Here is a 14,093-nt window from a genome sequence, read left to right on the forward strand (position 1 = left end):
TAAATCATGCTTCAGAACTGTCCGTTTCCCTTACCCAAATGAGCTTGGGTGACCAGATCAGATTTAGATATCTGCATTTGGTCAGATAAATCTTATCCTGTGACTCCAAATTTCTAGTGAAACTAGTTGGAGATTTATTTCTGTCTATATTTTTTTTACCATATTTTTATTTCTGAAGAATTGTTTTGTTCAGTCTTGGATTTGTTCATTGTGTCTTCTGAATGTTTTCAAAACTGTTGACTATAGTTCTATCTATAGCCAGGCTACTGTTATATAGCTAATATCAGCAATATTAAATTTTCAAAGAAGCTTATAAATGAGCAGAAAAAAGCCTTAAAATCTTTATTTTACTATATCACATGAGAATAAGAAAGGAATTAGAAAGGTGACAGAACACAAGGAAAAATAATTTAGAATTTACTTACATTATCCCATTACTTTTCAGATGATTGCAGAATTCATGTTATTTGATTGATTTTACTTCTGTGGTTACTAATAAACAAAAAAATCCCTGAAAAAAGCCCTATTCTTTTTCTACTGTAGTTGCACTAAGCAAATCTCTCCCTTTCTCTCTCGCTTGCTTTCTTTTTCTCTGAAGTGCTGGCAGTTAAAGGCGTATTTGGTTGGCTGTTATACAGATCATACGTTTGGCCTCTTTACCAGTAGTAGACAGTAATTTCCTATACATTAGACTTTGGACAGTGGGAAAAAGCCTGTTATAATGTTCCCATGTTCTTTCTGAAAGCCACTACTATTTTTTTTTTTTTTTTCCCTCAGGAGAAAAAGTACTTTTAAAAGCAAATCAAGGAATGATAAACTGCAGTCCAGAGGTTAAAAAGCCATATTTCTTGGAGACTTGTTGGTAAGGAAGTCCCACTATATTTCAAGGGCAGCTAAAATTGTTTTATAATGGCCATATGTGTTCATTTTAATTATAGCAGCATGTATCAAGTATGTGTCTTTGGGCTATTTATGAACCTGGTGTTGAATTCATTGTGCAACTAAGACTTCCCTGGCACATGAGGAATACAATGTCAGGTCTAGAAGGTGACATGCACATGGCAATATAAATATTCAGCCCAAAGTATCCCTTTGATCACATGATGGTCTAAAGTAGACACAGCAAACTTCAATACTAAATACAATTTGATCTACAACTATACTACCACTAAAACACAGGAGCAGGTAGATTTATGTGCTTAAACCCTTCAATTAATCTACTTTTCAGACTTGGAAACTGTTCCTGTTGCCTTTCCCTCCCACTGCAATGCCACTGTTGATATCTGTTTTCTCCAGAAGCTTCTCCAGACTCTTTCTACTGTGTCTCTTTTTGTATTAAAATATCTCCTGCAAAATTTTTTGTACTGCTAACAACAACTAGAATCATTAATGGTCTGCACATCAAATAAGATCAGATCACAATTGAAGAACAGATGCCAAAGCTCAACTAATTTCAAATCAGAGGTGGTGGTAATGGTCAATCATGAAGGCTTAGAGGAGTTTGCAGCCGTACTGCCATCTCCTTTGGCTCCAGAACCACTATCAGGATGACTGTATTTATTTTTCCGGGTGGGATCTGTTGATGCTATAGCCCACTGAAGAGGCCAGAATCTTTGATGTAGCAGAGATATTGGTAGTAACTCAGTGAATGAATGTTCAATGAATGTTCAATGAATGTTCAATGAGTAGTGCCTAAAAGACTGAGAGATGGAAACGAGAACACAAGACATTTCCCTCCCCTTGGTGAGCTCCTTCCTCCTGTCCCTTTCAGGTAGAATTGTGTTTCCTCTTCAATTGCTTTCTCTTGACCTTCGCACCCTGCATTTCTCCCCAAATAGTGACACAGATGCAACAGGAAAGCTGAAGATGTGTTTAGCCTGTTTCAGAGCTTTTTGTTGCTCTCCTGGGAGCTGGAAATAGAGAATCCATACCTCACCAAAGTGAGAAGAGTCGATACATTAAGGTCTCCTCCATCTCCTTCTCTAATTGCTAGGACGTCTGTGGATTTAGCATCAGTAACATATTTCCTACATCTCAAAATGAAAGTGGTTCTGGGTGCTCCAAAAGATATGTTTACAGATGCCTAGGCAAAAAGTAGAACCATATGGTTGTAGGCATACCCAGAATTAGGCAGAATTTGAGGAGGATTTGAGGAAGATTTTGAGGACTTAAATTTTTGAATGCAGCTATTTACAGATTTATAGAAAGATAAAATCTATTCAGCTGAAATGTGAAAAGCTTTTGTGAAAAGCCCTTCCTCAGGTCTGAGATAGAAGACTACAAAGCCAAACACAGTTTTTGAGCTGCCAACAGCCTACCACTGTAACATGAATGTTATTTACCAAGACAGCTAGCTTGGCTTATATGCCTTTGTTCATGGCTTTAGAGGCAGCTGGACATCCAAATACCTTTAAGATTCTTGGCCTTTCTTCCCACTGTAAAGCCACAGAAAAAAGAAAAAATCCCAGGAGCTTCGATTTATTTTAACAGCAAGTTAAATGAATGTTCCCTTTCTGCTATATATAGCTTTAAAATATCATTCTCTTTGTTGCTGGCTACTCCTATAACAGTACTGTTTGTCTCTTGTAAGTACATTTTAACTGTGTCTTCAAAATGCTTTCTGGAAGATGAAAAATGTTTGGGGTATGGGGAATACCAACATTCAAGATAAAGTTACTGCTGCAAGGGCTTTTGAGAAATAAAATAAACCTTCCCTCAGTACATTAAACACACTTTATTTTCCACAATATTTTTGTTTGCATTTTGCCAAAGGAGTCAGTGATATGAAATTACTAGCAAAAACAGAGTTAACACAACTGTGTTATGTTGGTGTAAAGAAATCACCATCCAAATAAGGAATTGCAAATTGCATGTCACATCCCACTTGTGTTCAACAGCCATTAGAGTCCATAGGCAAAATGCATCCCACTGTTTGGAAAATGGGAAGTAGGAGTGTGAACCTCACATACAGAGACAAGAAACACTTTTGGCTATGCCACAGTCTTTTACTGCAAGCCAATGGGCTCCTTGTACCCCAAATCCCAGCCACAAATTCCCAGAATGTGAATGAAACATGTCTTCATGAAAAAACATAGGTCTTTTCATAATTTTTCTAAGAGGTACAGTACTAGTCTGTGTCAATATATGCCCTTCTTCAAGAGTTTGGAACAGAAAATGAAGTTTACTGCCTCCACCCACACTTTCTTTTAGGGATATCATCAGCAGTGGTCAAAAGGCCATAGACTGTTTCATCCTCCTCTAGTCTGGGATGGGAGTGATGGACACAGTACTCAAAAAATGGAGGCATCATAGATCTGCTGAGAGATAAGCCGTTAAATATGCTGAGGAGAGGAGGTATTAGCCCAACATCAAGGCCAGATTCAAAAGACTGTGATTTAAAACAAAAAATAAAATTTGACCCATACAGATCTTTTTGCAAAGTATTTACTTTGTGATATGATCAGTTATATGAAATAAGGAAAGAAAGCTCAGAACTCCTGTTTGCTAACATAGTTACTCAGAAAAAAAATCCTTAACTACATGCAAGGTTTCACTGTCCAGTTGTTTCCCATGAAGTATAGTCATGTTTTTTAAGAGCAGGTTCTTCTGTCCTAACTCTGAAGAATGAATGAACTTCCATTTTAGCAAAATAACTTTGGACTAAGACCAACCGCTGAGAATTGCAGGCTAAAAAGAGATCATATGAGTAAAAACTACGTGATTGTAGAAGTGGAGTTTCAAATTTAGCTATATTATGCATTAATGGAAATCATGATCAGTGAAAATTAGGCTCGAGAAAAATATGCAAGGAAAGCCTATTTAAAGCAGAGGAAGCAAAGGAAGGAAAATCCAACAAAAAAATATTTTTCCAAAAAGAAATGTAGTCTTGGGCTTGAATAGCCAGACATGTGACCTTCAATGGCCTTCAAATTTTATTTTTTTTTTAAACTTTTATTGAAAGAGATGAGTCTGGCTCCATCTTTCCATCTCCACGAAATAAATGAATTATCATTGCATTTCACAAATAAAGGAGTATCTGAAATGCTGCCAATAGTTTTTCAAGCAACATCTCACAGAAAAGATAGGAAATACCACCGACATAAACAAAAGAGAAGAAAATGAATACTTAAGAACTAGTTCTAGGGATAAAAGTGCAAGATAAAGTTCTTGATACAGCCTAGAGCCTTATTTCAGAGGCCACTGGTCTGAAACATGACAAAGAGAGAAGAGTGGTACTGGCAAGTGCAAAACAGCCAAGTCAAAACCAGAGCAGAGAGCAGAGAGGTTACTACCATTGAACTTAAAAAATAAAACGGAAATCTGATTCTAGATCAGGGAGGCGCTCCTGGAGTGTTGATACTATTTGGTATCGGAATCTGGTAATTCCTCTCAGGAAACAAGGGAAACCTCAACTGCTTTTTGTTTTCCATACAAGCAATGCTTAACATTTTTTATCTTTTCTCTTCTTTCCTTTTTCTGGTTTCCTTTGTTTATTTGTTTGTTTTGTTACAAATGCTTGTGAGCTAATAACTGATAGGGAAGTAAATGTGTACATTAAGATGAGAAAAGGTAAAACTCTGGGAGACACATTCATTCATCTCTAGGCTGCTAGAAGCTGACCACAATGACAATGACGATATCCCATCAAACGTGCTCTTTTGTACAAAATGAGCACCATACTTTATTGATTCCCGGTGAAATTGCTCTGAGATGAATCAAAATACCAGCTGCCCCATTTATTGAGCTGTGAAATATTTCTATTCGCTGTGCAGCTGTGTGAACCTGAACTAATCTAAAGGGCAGATCATCTACAAGAGAGCTCAAAATAGTTTTATTGCAGGCAGTTTGCCTAAGTATTAAATATTCCCTGCTTACGTGGGATTCTGAGCAAGGGCTTATACTGAAGGAAAAGCAATGTTGCTTACCAAATAGAGTGCAGATTGCTGCCTATTTATCACAGATACACAGAAATTACAGAAAACTATTAAACACATCCAGTTTTGAAAAGTGAGAAGAAATGTCATGACCAAATGGTGTCATGGTGCTTACTACCTTGCATGTGGTACTTAGCATTGTTGCAAAACTAGAAAACTGGGTGATGATTCAACTCTTCCCGATAAAACCATGTGTTTCTCTAGTGTTATCTCTACAAGAGGTCGGAAGGGAACAGAATAGCCTACTAGTTTGTTTTTTGACAGATGGTAAACGATAAAGCAGCATTAAAATCAGCCAACCAGCTTAAAGTTTTCATTCTAGTGCCAGCGCATATGTACATTGCTTGGGGAATTATGCTCTAATTAACCTAAAGCATGTAGTATCGCTCTTTTACACATAATGGGAGGATTAAGTGAATGCAATAGATTTTATGGCCATTATCAAAATACCACTGGTAATAAAAATTCTAGAAAACATATAGGAATACACTAAAAGAGGAACTGAAGTCTCTCGGTACCATTTTTTTCCTGCCATATTTTGTATTTTTTGACAAAAACACTTTCATCTCAGACAGTATATGGTTCAGCAAATTCTGAAACCACTTTTCTGTGGTGAATAGTTGAACTCTTCTCGGTTACAAATCATGGGCCATATAACTCCAAAGGAAGGAAAAGCCAGTGGGAAAGAAATTAATTTAGTTATATCTTTAAAGTGCACGGCTGTACCATGTGCTATGAAGAAAGGAATTTCAGAAAAGCTGAAAATACTTGTAGAATAGCCCTACTAGCACCACTTTGGGAGTTTTCAGTCGTGTAAAAAAAAAAAAATCTGTCAGTTTATCTACTTCTTTACTCATGAAATAGTAGTTTCGAATATGGTATTCAATCACATTCAGATTTTTAGAGGTTATTCTAATAATTTATGGGTAGAAAACTATTGACTAGGGGCATTTAAAAAGAAAGATTGAAAAGGGTGAGTGTGTGTGCATTCCTTGCCATCTGTTTAACACAAGCCCAGGTTAAAGCACTTCTGTGACTACCTGTAGCTCCAACTATCAGTCATTTCACCCTTGATAAGGCCATCCTGAAATGTGAAGTAACTCCTGGCACTCTCTTGATAGAACAGAATGGATTGGTAATGTATTTAGGAGATTAATTATAATCTTATGGAATAGGACAAGGGGGAAGGAATAGGACTGGGGAAGGAAAGACTGGAGTGGTCCCTGGGATAGAAAGGAGAGGAGTGGATGAATGCAGGATAGAAGGAACAGAGAATGGGACAAGACAATACTCATGGCCCCTGGTCTGAGAAGAGAGTAAGGAATGCTGCTACTGGGGAGGAAAGATCTGAGGCGAGATGATCCAGCAAATAAGACATTTGGTGTTGCGGGGCTGAGTTGACAAACTGGTGTGGTCCAGTCTTAATGGAACAAGGAGAATGACAGAGCCCATGACAGATGCCCCTGCCACTGAGGAGGAGGAGAAGTTGGGGACCTGAGCAGAATTTCAGTCCAGAGAAAAAAGAAGGTATGAAGGAAGGGAGGATCACAACAGCCAGAGTTACTCATAAGAAGGTCCTTGACACAGAGAGAGAAGAGTTAATAGGAAATACATACTAGCCCTGCCAGGAGAAAAATGCAGAGGGACAGGAGGATGGCAGATAGGACACAATGATGAAATAAAAGGAAACATGGTATTTGTTTACAATAAGCTTAACTGACAATAGCTGATGAAATGTGTCATCTGCGTGCTGCTGCTCTTTCCCCATGCTTTTTAACTACTTAGCTTTCACTGCTGTCCAAATGTAGCAATGCTTTCAGTTGGGCGGGCAGAGGGGATTGTGAACAACCTGATGATTTACTGTCCACATAGATCTTGGTAAAGCTTTTCTGCAGCTTGGCTTAGTATGGGAATATTTTCATGGCTGAGCTAGAAGCTCTTGATAATACAAAATCCCACAAGAAATGCAGGGTCTTAATGCACTTAGTTAAAGATATTATTTGTGCACTGCACCTCTAAAAGAAGGATCAGTGTGATCCGTAATTTTGCAAAGAATGGGCAAGCAGAAAAAACAAGATATGGAGATATATAAATATTCATACATACAGGTATTTCTTTAGTGGCATATTTTTAGGGACAAAAAACCACACCAAAACTAAAAACATTTATATAAAAATGAAAGTAGGGCTGAATTTGTGATCGGGTGATAATCATGTGAAATTTGAGGAAGTATTCAGAGACTGATTATGCAATGTTAAGTTACAGAAAAAAAGATTTCTCATTACTGATAAAATTAAGTTGGCTGGAATTTATTTTCATCTCTGAAAATGTTGATTAGATCCAAACACTTCTCAAGGCAAGACTAAGGCTTCCATTTATATATTAAATCACAGAATCACAGAATCGTCTAGGTTGGAAAAGACCTTGAAGATCATCCAGTCCAACCATTAACCTAACACTGACCGTTCCCAACTACAGCATATCCCTCAGCGCTATGTCGACCCGACTCTTAAACACCTCCAGGAATGGGGACTCCACCACCTCCCTGGGCAGCCCATTCCAATGCCTAACAACCCGTTCTGTAAAGAAATGCTTCCTAATATCCAGTCTAAACCTTCCCTGGAGCAACTTGAGGCCATTGACTCTTGTCCTATCCCTTGTTACTTGGTTAAAGAGACTCATCCCCAGCTCTCTGCAACCTCCTTTCAGGTAGTTGTAGAGGGCGATGAGGTCTCCCCTCAGCCTCCTCTTCTCCAGACTAAACAACCCCAGTTCCCTCAGCCGCTCCTCGTACGACATGTGCTCCAGACCCTTCACCAGCTTCGTTGCCCTTCTTTGGACATGCTCGAGTAATTCAATGTCCTTTTTGTAGTGAGGGGCCCAAAACTGAACACAGGAATCGAGGTGCGGCCTCACCAGTGCCGAGTACAGGGGTAAGATCACTTCCCTGTCCCTGCTGGCTACGCTATTTCTGATACAAGCCAGGATGCTATTGGCCTTCTTGGCCACCTGGGCAAAGAGGTCTGGATTGAAGAGGTCTGGGGCAATTCTCTGTCATTGAGTGCAACAATATTCATAATATCAAACACATTTACTTTCTGAAATGGGTTACATTCAAAATTAATTGAAAATAATGCAATAGTCCATAAATTCCAAGCTATGCCCAGGAGTTTGAGAGAATGCTGGTTGGCCCACATATAAAACATAGCAATTTAGTACTATATTTAACATAATCCAGTGACCAGTAGTGCTCCCTGGTAACATCCAATTTACCTGTATGGATGTTGCACCTTTATCTTTAGTGACAATCCAAATCATCTTTCAGATTCTCAAAAAAAAGGCGTAAATAAGACATGTTCTATAGAAACCTCTTCTCAGTGCTTTTTAACTATGTATTCTTTATTGCAGCCTTAATTTAGAAAATATTTGTGGTTGCGTTTAATATTTGGCTTTGAGAAAGTGTGAATGTACAATCATATGCTTTGGTGGATCTAGACATTCATCTGTTGGTAACTTCATGGAATGGTATTTGTAGGCAACATCGTCACTGTAGCATTTCAGCAGAATAAAAAAACCAACACTAGATGGGTATTTTTCAAGTTTTCCCATAAAACAATATCCTTGGAAAAATCTAGCATTTAAGCTATGATATTTTAAATCTTTTATATTTTCTGTCTGTTGTTAGGGACAAAGAAACAAAGTGAATTCCAATAATAAATTCCATTTGCAGTACAGACTTCCCTGAAAAAAACTTCTAAGGAGGAATGGAAAAGAGAAATGTAACAGAAAAACATGATTTACTTGTCCCCAGAGTGTTAATTTCTTAGTTCATTTTCTGAGTATATATAACTATGCATTAGGAACAAAGAGAAACAGAGACAGCAGAAAGCTGCTGAAAGGAAAAACTAAATACATGAGGGAATATGAGTGAAATAAAGTATCTTTTTGCTAGTTTGGTACATGGCACGAAGTATTTGGAGAAGATTCAGAACTACACAAAAGTCAAAACTGTTACAAAAAGCCACATGATGAGTTGCAAACCCTCAAACAATGAACAAGACTTTATAGCACAGGAATGTGCAAACTGCATCCAGGAACAGTGTAAATCCTGCCCATTGACCAACTGTCTAAGTAATAGGATCAATGCCTGGCACACAGAGGCAGCTCATTCCAGGCAGCAATGTCGCAGCTGTAATAACAACCATGGAGCTGCTCCTTCGTCGGTGCAGCAAATTCCTGAGGATAAAATTATTTAAGGCAAAAGGTCCCATCCCCACCTGTGGAAGCACATACCACTTAAATCCTGCAGGAATGCAGAAATGCAACCAGTTTCAACATTTGCATTTCCAGGTTCAAGGCCAACTATGCCAGGGGAGGCAGGGTGTGAAATGGGAAGGTGGGAGAGAACATCTTTTGAGGGCTGTGCAGAAGGTGCAAAGAGTTTGGTGTCTTGGTTTGTGGGAGTTGGGCAAATGGGGGAGGGATGTGGGTTATCAAATATAGGGTCTGGGGAGGTAAGCTGTGTGGTATCAGGAGGGACAATAGGATGTTTCTATTCTATGATTTTATGCTTCCAGCTGGGAGAAATGTAGCTGGGAATGGCAGGACAAAGCATGGATGTGAATGGTGATGGACCTTGGGAGTATGAAAATTCATAATGAAATTTTGCCATGTCAACAAGAGTATTTTCTGGTAAAGAGAAACAGCATTAGGAATGTGTCCCTGAACATCAGAAATGGCTTTTAAACACTTTTCCCACCCTTACAGGTTTCTGTATTCTTCAGCCATTTTGCACTATCAGGGTTTTATCAAGCAAGACTCAGAGATTTCCTTTGAAATGTGCAGCAACTGCATGTTCCTTACACACAGAGGCTTCTAATTTGCTAAAGCATGGAGCCTGGTGTTCATTTAAGAATTATGCATGGAAAAAATGAGAGGGGAAAAAAAGGTAACTGGCTTCAGATGCGTCTGTTCTTTTAAAGCCCAAAGATTGCTTCAATTTGAACAGCTATTTTATGTTTATAAATAGAAGCATATAAAATATGTTTTAAAAGGAAAATCATAATTGACCTACTATTTAGTGCTTTTGATCTTTTAATTAATTGATGCCCTAATTATTGAAAAACTGTAGCAGAACAAATGATAAACAGGTTGGTTTGGAGTATTTTTTGGTAAGGATTTTAGCATGCAGCAGTATGTGCGTGCAGGAAAGCATTCTACAGGATTATACAATATATTGCTTTTTTAAATACAGCACAGCTCTAGAGATTAAAGTTTTCTGAATAACCAAGTACATATTTTGGAGCTGTCATTCTGTTCTGGGAGTAATCTGTGGATTAAAGTCCTTACCAGTGTACATTAACACACGATAAAGTATAATAACACCCAAAGAGTATCTCATAAAAACTGAGTTACAGCCAAAGGGGAAGCCTGAGATATGTACTTTGGTTTATGGCTTCAGCTCACATTACATGTTAAACACAGTAGTTAAGTGCTATTATTTCAAATATCAAGAAGACCAGTTAAGTGTATTGCATAGGATTTAATTTTATGTATTCTTTCCTTAGACAAAATATATCCTTCTATATATGAAATTAGTTTTATTTCAATAAAATAACATTAATCCTTCTTAACTTCCTGTGAGATTATCCTTCAAGAAATTTCTGTGAGATTATCCTCCCTTTCTCTTCAGTAAATACATAAATAAGGGCCATTTACATGATGGGAGATCATCAGCACAGGAGACATGATGGTGCCCATTGTAGTAAATCCCCATTTATACAGCTTCGCAACAAGAGAAAATACGCTGTGGAAAAAACAGGGGAAACTTGGGGAAATCACCACAAGGTTTAGTAATACCTTAGCAGAGACTGCAAATAATGCCTGAGAAATTTGGTGGCCTTCTATGATGGGGTTACAACAGTGGTGGATAAGGGAAGAGAAACTAACGTCATTTACTTGGACTTGTGCAAAGCATTGGACACTGTCCCACACGACATTCTTGTCTCTAAATTGGAGAGACATGGATTTGATGAGTCGCCCACTTGGTGGATAAGGAATTGGATCAATGGTCACACTCAAAGAGTTTCGGTCAATGGCTCCATGTCCAAGTGGAGACCAGGGATGAGTGGAGTTCCTCAGGGGTCAGTGTTGGGACCAGTGTTGTTTAACATCTTTATTGGTGACATGGACAGTGGGATGGAGTGCACCCTCAGCAAGTTTGCCGACAACACCAAGCTGTGTGGTGCAGTCGACATGCTGGAGGGAAGGGATGTGCCATCCGGAGGGACCTTGGCAGGCTGGAGAGGTGAGCCTGTGCAAACCTCACGAAGTTCAACAAGGCCAAGTGCAAGATCCTGAACATGGGTTGGGTCAATCCCAAGCACAAATACAGTCTGGACAATGAGTGAATTTAGAGCAGCCCTGAGGAGAAGGACTTGGGGGTATTGGTGGATGGAAAACTGAATATGAGCCAGCAATGTGCACTCACAGCCCAGAAAGTCAGCCGTATCCTGGGCTGTATCAAGAGAAGTGTGGCCAGCAGGTCAAGGGAGGTGATTCTGCCCTTGTACTCTGCTCTCATGAGACCTCACCTGGAGTATTGTGTCCAGCTCTGGGGTCCCCAACATAAGAAGGACATGGACCTACTCCAGCAGGTCCAGAAGAGGGCCACGAAGATGATGAGGGGGCTGGAGCCTCAGCCCCCTGAGAGAGTTGTGGTTGTTCAGCCTAGAGAAGTGAAGGCTCCAGAGAGACCTTATAGCAGTCTTCCAGTACTTAGAGATGGCCTACAGGAAAGATGAGGAGGCACTCTCTATCAGGGACTGTAGTGACAGGACAAGGGGTAACAGTTATAAAGTGAAAGAGGGTAGATTTAGATTAGCTATAAAGAAATTCTTTAATGTGAGGGTGTCAAGGCACTGGAACAGGTTGCTTGGAGAAGTTGTGGATGCCCCCTCCCTGGAAGTGTTCAAGGCCAGGTTGGACGGGGTTTTGAGCAACCTGATCTATCACAGAATCACAGAATCGTCTAGGTTGGAAAAGACCTTGAAGATCATCTAGTCCAACCATTAACCTAACACTGACCGTTCCCAACTACAGCATATCCCTCAGCGCTATGTCGACCCGACTCTTAAACACCTCCAGGGATGGGGACTCCACCACCTCCCTGGGCAGCCCATTCCAACGCCTAACAACCCGTTCTGTAAAGAAATGCTTCCTAATATCCAGTCTAAACCTTCCCTGGAGCAACTTGAGGCCATTGACTCTTGTCCTATCCCTTGTTACTTGGTTAAAGAGACTCATCCCCAGCTCTCTGCAACCTCCTTTCAGGTAGTTGTAGAGGGCGATGAGGTCTCCCCTCAGCCTCCTCTTCTCCAGACTAAACAACCCCAGTTCCCTCAGCCGCTCCTCGTATGACATGTGCTCCAGACCCTTCACCAGCTTCGTTGCCCTTCTCTGGACACACTCGAGTAATTCAATGTCCTTTTTGTAGTGAGGGGCCCAAAACTGAACACAGGAATCGAGGTGCGGCCTCACCAGTGCCGAGTACAGGGGTAAGATCACTTCCCTGTCCCTGCTGGCTACGCTATTTCTGATACAAGCCAGGATGCCATTGGCCTTCTTGGCCACCTGGGCACACTGCTGGCTCATGTTCAGCTGGCTGTCCATCAACACCCCCAGGTCCCTCTCTGACTGGCAGCTCTCCAGCCACTCCTCCCCAAGCCTGTAGCTTGGGGGAGGAGTGGCTGGGGGTTGTTGTGGCCCAAGTGCAGCACCCGGCATTTGGCCTTATTGAAACTCCTACAGTTGGCCTTAGCCCATCACTCCAGCCTGTCCAGCTCTCTCTGCAGACCCTCCCTACCCTTGAGCAGATCAACACTCCCACCCAACTTAGTGTCATCTGCAAACTTACTGAGGGTGCACTTGATCCCATCATCTAGATCAAGTGGCAGAGGGGTTGGAATTAGATGATCTTTAAGGTCCCTTCCAACCCAAACCATTCCATAATTCTTTGATTCTATGATTGTAAAGAACAATAAAATTCAGCTGCCAGAAGACACTCTTTCCAGCAAGAAATGAGTTGTGCATCTTGTTAAAGATGCAGACAGCTGGGTTCTGTTATGAGTCTTCTGGTGCCATCTTTAGTGAAAACCCAGTCCAGAATCCAAGCTCTAAGAAAGTTCGTTTGTTTGTTTCTATTTTTTATGTCATTCTTTGTAGAATGACATCTCATTCAAGTTTTTCCTGTTATGAAAAACAACTAAAGGCATTGAAATCTGGCAAATACTAAGATGGGATCTTTTGTTTGACAATGGTTTACATCTACACACTCTTTTTTGTTGTTGTAAATAAACTGGCATTTTCACATTAATCAGGAAATCCATCTCATTTCTAGTCTTGTCTTGGTTCCATAATGAAGAAAACACACAAGAATCTATTTGAACACTTTTAATTGAGGGGTGCCGCTATGACTCACTCCACCTCTATAGAAAGAAAATATTTCTATGAGTTGATTATGAAAAATCAAGATGACTAAAAAGAGAATATCTGAGAGAACTCCTGGGGTCTGCAGTGAATGTTACAAGTTGGGCTGTGTATTTGCAGCAGATGCTAAACTGTTTTAATAAATGCCATTGTCAACACCTCTGTTGTTGTTGACCAAGACATCCTGAAAGCCAGGATCTTGTCAACTAGAAGACGACAGTCTGAGACACTTCAAAGCTCTTCCCCACCCCCTCCATCACATCTGGAACTAATACCAAGATGTTGAAAGATGCCTTTTTCCCCACTTCCAATGAACTTAATCAAGAAGGTAAAAGAAGATCTAGCTAAAGGGCTGAGTTCATCCTTTCAATCCCTTCCACTTGACTACCTCAGCCCAGCTGTGCAGCCTTCACACCTCTTGCTGGTTCCCCTGGTCGTCTTATGCATGGCAGCATCACTTTTACCAGTTGCATGCCAGCCTTTGGAGAGCTGACTGGAGTCCCTTCACACAGAGCAGATGTGGATTCAAAAACTCCTCCATGCTGAGCTGGGAGCCAATGGTACATACCTGCTTAGCGAATAGATGCCTACCCACTAAATAACTGCAGAAAGAGGAGGAAGTCTTCTTCCATTAAAAAAAAGAAAGAAAGAAAGATGCAGCTATGACTGTAT

The sequence above is a fragment of the Strix aluco genome, chromosome 2, assembly GCF_031877795.1.
Source record: "Strix aluco isolate bStrAlu1 chromosome 2, bStrAlu1.hap1, whole genome shotgun sequence".
Taxonomy (NCBI): domain Eukaryota; kingdom Metazoa; phylum Chordata; class Aves; order Strigiformes; family Strigidae; genus Strix; species Strix aluco.